The following is a 5,814-nucleotide window of genomic DNA, read 5'->3' on the forward strand; positions in this document are numbered from 1 at the left end:
TTACAATTTATTATTTTTCTTTTTCATTATTTCTTTTTTTTTTCCATTTGTTAAAACCAGCAGAACTGTGGCATTTTGGTTCTTATTTTTACATTTAAGGAGAATAAGATGGGTATTTAAGATGACATTTTGTTTTTCTAATGTTTACATTTAAGAAGAATAAGATGAATAATTAAGATGATTCCCAAGTGAGAGGTGATTAATTAGAAAACTCACAGAAAAGACCTATCATTCCCGTTGGCCCCCAGCAAACATCCTGTATGGATATAATTGAATTTGAAACCCATAATAGGAATTGAAATCCATTTACCAAACACCCTCTAAAGTAAAAATGCATTTATAGTTTAAGAGTACAAAGTGAAATTTAGTCCTACAGTAAAAGATCCATGCTAACAAAAAAAGAGGAGAGGAGGATGAATATGTTGCACTCGTTGATGCGCACATAAGATTTTCTATAATCCTAGTAGTTTCCAAACTAAAATAGAGGTGGACATGTACACATAACAATTTGTAAAAGAGCGCTCTACTTTCTATTCATTCGCCACTTGGACGGCGGAGGACTTTTGCAAGTCATTGCCTACAAATCAGTTGGGATCCTCGATGCCAAATCTAGTGTCAATTTCATTTATTTCGTGAGGGTAAAAGAAACTTGAATTAAACTAAATTAATTTGAGTTATTAAAAAATTAAGAACATGTGACAATTTAAATAAATAAAATATTTGACATTTATATAAAAGTGGTACTAAATTATCACTGAAAAGAGACACCGAAGATCTCGTGTGGCCTACAAATGAACTCCATAACTTTGACTTTGTTTGGTCAATAGTCAGGGAGTCTTGGAACACACAAGAGTGTGCACATGACTAATTATGTCTATGACTACGGCCCCGTTTGGCAAGTGAGTTTTTTGAGTGTTTGTCTAAAATTTTACTGTATCTTATTGTAGAAGTTGTAGAAAAAATTTTTGAAATGTGTAAATTTTTGAATATTTTGAAGTGTATAGTTTAAAAATTTTGAAAAGTTTTTTGATATTACTGTAATTAAAGTTGTTAAAAAACTTGTAGCAGACAAATTTGGTAAAAAACTTGCTTGTCAAACAAGGCCTTGTTTTGTTTAGCGCCCTTAGAGGAAGCTATGAACCTATAAACAAAAATAATAGTACCTTGGAGCATCGGCTAAATTCATATATTTGTGAATAGAGGTCTCAAAATAGGTGATTCGGACAGATTTGGACTAGTCATAATTGGCTAATGGGTATAGTTGGATCAACTCATTTATACTCGAGTATAAATGGGTACCCATTTAATAAACTGGTATGGACATACCAAATTATCCATTTATGAGTCACTTAAAATTGTACTTATTTTTCTTTTTTATTTTTTCACATGTTGTTTGATAAGAAATAACTGTATTTTGTTATTATTAGATTAGTAAGAAATTCAAATTTATTTATTTAAAACTCACTAAAAGTTGAGTTTAAATATATAATTATTTTAAAATGGATATAAACGGGTAAGCCGAATCAACCCACTATCCACCAACTAAACGGATTTAATTGGGTATCTATCTAGACCTAATCAAAATTAATGGGCAGTTATTTGTAGAGATCATGATTTTATATTTTTTTTAGAAAAGAGTTTAATTAATGTGGAATATATATTTAAAAAAAGTACTACTTATTTTAAATTTTTATTGATTTTGAATTCTTTTAATTTTTCCCGATTTCTTGTATTCTCTTTGCATGAGGTGGGACGAATATCCGTTGACCCGATCCTATATCAGCGGGTACCCAATTATATCGAGTACCTGCTGATATGTTGGCTGGATAAGGGTCAGAAAATGGCTGACCTGCAAAGTGTGGGTCGAATCAACCAAATAGCGCAGGGGACGGGTACCCGACCCATACCCACCCCTAGCAGAACCTAAGGTGATGTTATCTTCCGGTTGTCCACGAAGGATAAATAACTGATTCAGATTCTCCCTTCTCGAACCCTTGAGTTTCAAAGTTTACTTGAATATTTAAAGGATTGCTGACAGTTTAATGTTTTCCAACACAATAGCTACTTCTTTCATGGTAGGCCTTTCCTTTCCGTTCAAGTTTAGGCATCTTTGAGCAGGTTCAGCGACAGCAATGATCTCTTCTTCAACCCTCTGATCTAGAACTTGTGGATCAAGAATGCTGTCGAGACGATTTTCATCCATCATCACCAAAAACCTTTTTGCCAAGCCCAAGTGACTATCTGCAAATGATCCTGACAATGATACTGGCTTTTTTCTCATCAAGAGTTCAACCAGAACAACCCCATAGCTATAAACATCACTTTTCTCTGTAAATTGGCTCGACTGGAAGTATTCTGGATCCAAATAGCCAAAAGTAACTCTCACCTGAGTAGTAAGGTGAGTCTTATCGATTGAAATAGACCTCGAAATCCCAAAATCAGACACTTTAGCTATGTATATTTCATCCAAGAGTATGTTGCTCGACTTGATATCTCTATGATAAATAAGAATTGTAATTGCAGAGTGTAGGTATGCCAATGCGCCCCTGCTACTTCTGCTGCTATTTTCAATCTCAAGCTCCAGGTGAAGGGGAACTCATCATCAGTCTCATTGTGAACGAGTCTATCGAGGGTTTCATTCGGGATAAATTCATACACCAGCATAGGAACCTCTGTCTCCAAACAACAACCCTTTGTAGACTTGTGACAGAATGACAACCTCGTTAATAAATTGCCCCAGTTGGCTTTCATCAACCTTCTTAGACTACTTTATTGCTGCAAGATTTCCATCTGCTAGCATCCCTTTGTAGACTGTACCTTGGCCACCTCGTCCGAGTACTCGATTTCCACTGAAGTGAACAGTGACCTTGTCGAACTCTTTAGCAGTGAAAACCCTTGTTTTGTTGATAACTCTCTATCATCAGCAGATAGCTGCTGTTGTAATAAAAGTCCACCATTTCTTTTGAAAAATTTTTCTTTGATCATTTTGTCCTTTCTCCTTTTTACTAGTTCGTACAAGGTACAATAGCAGCTATCAAAATTATGACGCCTATGCCAGCGAAAACACATGCGAAAGTCCAGCATGGTGCCATATTAAAAACGTTCAACTATATAATTGAATGGCTAAGACTTGTTTAATATCAAGAAGCAGATCTAATGTACACTATTTTAGAAAATGTATGGCCTGTTTGGCAAACAAGTTTTTGACAAAGTTTGTCTTCTACAAGTTTTTTAACAACTTTAGTTATAGTAATCTCAAAAAACTATTCAAAGTTTTTAAACTATACATTTTAAAATATCCAAAAATTTACACATTTCAAAAATTTTTCCTACAATTTCTACAGTAAAATTTTAGACAAACACTCAAAAAGTTATTTGCTAAACGGGGCCATATACAGATAGAACAGATAAATTTTTACAAACAAGGGCGTTAGTTTTGGAAAATTTATGGATAGGGTATATCGTTACTATTCACAAATTAAAAAAACTAATGAATTTATGACTAAATGGTTAAATCATCCTCATAAAAATGTGATCTCTATATATGCACCTTCACCAAAAAAAGTATGGTTTAGTGACATAGGTGTACATCTAAAAGTGTGCATTTAAGACACACACACACACACATACTGGAATGCATCTCACAAGGGCAATTTCTTGAATTTGCTGGTAACAAGATTCTTTTACAATTTATGAGGAGTAACCAATTCCTCATTTACAAGAATTTCTCAAAAGCTGAAGCCATTTTTATAAATTCTGAACTTTACTATTCTCTTTTTCCAAATTACCCATTTTTCTTAGTTTCTGAACTTTAATTACCATAACAATTGGAACAAGTTGAGAGAAAACAATTTGAAAATAAAACTGTCTTATTTACTTCTATTTGCTAATTGGTAGAATGGTCTGGAAATAAGAGAATAAGAGCAGGAAATAAATTAGAACTTTTCTAAAAGATACAAGTACAAGATTTCTCAAAATTAAAGTTAAAGAAGATTAAAATAGTTTTCTCAAAAATAAAAAGAAGATTAAAACATAGGTTGGGAGAGAAGTGAAGAGAAACAGGAACCATCTCGATAAATACTATCAAGCTGTGAAATAGAGAGACTGTTCCTCTAAAAGTAAAACACATTTGTCAAAAAAGTATTTTCTTACCAACAACCATTAAAGTAGTTGGCACCAAAAAAGGTTTAAACCTCCCCTTGGATGTAGGTCAAGGAAAACCCCTCCTTAGATGTATCTCCTTAGATGTAGGTCAAGAAATTAAATTCTTTGACTTGCATTCTTCATTAGAATTTCTTGAATTTCGATAGCGGTTTAATCTCTTTCGGATTCTCTATTGACCCTTTGGATCCATCCTTTTCTTGTATGGAATAGAAATTATTGTGTCGATAAAAAAAAGTCATTTTTCTTGCCGAGCCTCCATGGTTGTCATCTGCTCCACTTATATTATCAATTCGATAACTGTTGGTTTCAGTTTGACGGACCATTTTTCTTCATTTATGGGTCCCGCTTTTCAGTAGGATTGTTTTGACTTTTACCTAGGGATGTACGCGAGCCGAGTCATAATCGAGTAACTCGCGAGTAGCTCGGTCAACGGCTTGGCTTGAACTCGGGTTGACCGAGTTCGAGCCGAGTCTCGAGCTACTCGATTGTCATTCGAGTCGAGTTTCGAGTCAATATTTTGAGACTTGAGACTTGTCGAGCTACTCATCGAGTCGGGGGTATTTAAATAATATATTTATAATTTAAATAATATATATGTATTATACTTATAAAATGACCATTATGGGTATAAGTTTTACGGAATTTACAATAAACTCTTCTTTATAATAAAATTTCATAATGGCAAAAAAGTAATAACATAATTGATTGAGTCGAGTCAAAAAGCTTGATTAGGCTCGACTTGATATGGCTTGACTAAAGGTCGAGCCTTATTGAGTCGAGTTTCGAGCTTAAAGCGAGTTTCTCGAGTCAAGGTTCGATATCGATTTTTTGTACTCGATCGGGCTCGAGTCGAGCTCGAGACTAGGTATATATGAGTCGAGTCGAGCTCAAGTATAGCAATACTTGAGCTTGATTTGGCTCAATTACATCCCTACTTTTACCCCATACCATGCACGATCTTTTTTCTCATCTATAAAATTTTATGTTCTCATTTAATTATGAGGGCACAAAGCTCAATTAAAAAAATAACCATGCATAGCTTAAATTCATGTAATTTTTTTTCCATTTCTTCCTAGCCTGACTCCAAGACAAAATAATCTATAGTACAATCTATTCCAATTTTTGACTCTCTTCCTAACATAAAGCATTAAACATGTTTAAATTTGTTCCAAACTATCTTGACATTTTTCAAGTATCAAAATTAATTTGATACTTTAATTTCAAAAATTTCATCTATTGAATGCCTAAATAATTAGTATAGCCTCCAAAATAAAAAGCATTCCAGTTAACTTGCATACGTCAATTAATTGAAATTACTTCTTATTATTTCTACAAGCTTCGTTTCTTGATTATTTGAAGTGGATGTTAAATTATTGATGAAGTTAAACATCCTAAACAAATTGGCATACATATAATTAAATAGCACACCACTGGGTAGGAGTGTTTAAATTTAATTAGCGCTGACAGATGGCGAACTTATGCAATAATAAATTCCTACTTACAAAAAGATATAAACGAGTATAATGACAAGTAGGGTCGTCTCCACAGGGATTAGCGGGAAAATCTGTTTCTTTCTAAGTAAAAGCTAATTGGGGGTTTTGGAGAATTAAAACTAAAGTAAATAATCAACGTGACTGAAAATAATTAAAC

General features: G+C 33.5%; 1 pseudogene; it reads right to left on the reverse strand.

Annotated features, from left to right (window-relative positions):
• Positions 1 to 2,020: 2,020 nt before the first annotated feature.
• On the reverse strand, positions 2,021 to 3,092 carry LOC113711306 (wall-associated receptor kinase-like 1; annotated as a pseudogene).
• Positions 3,093 to 5,814: the final 2,722 nt, after the last annotated feature.

Source organism: Coffea arabica, chromosome 10e (assembly GCF_036785885.1).
Source record: "Coffea arabica cultivar ET-39 chromosome 10e, Coffea Arabica ET-39 HiFi, whole genome shotgun sequence".
NCBI lineage: Eukaryota > Viridiplantae > Streptophyta > Magnoliopsida > Gentianales > Rubiaceae > Coffea > Coffea arabica.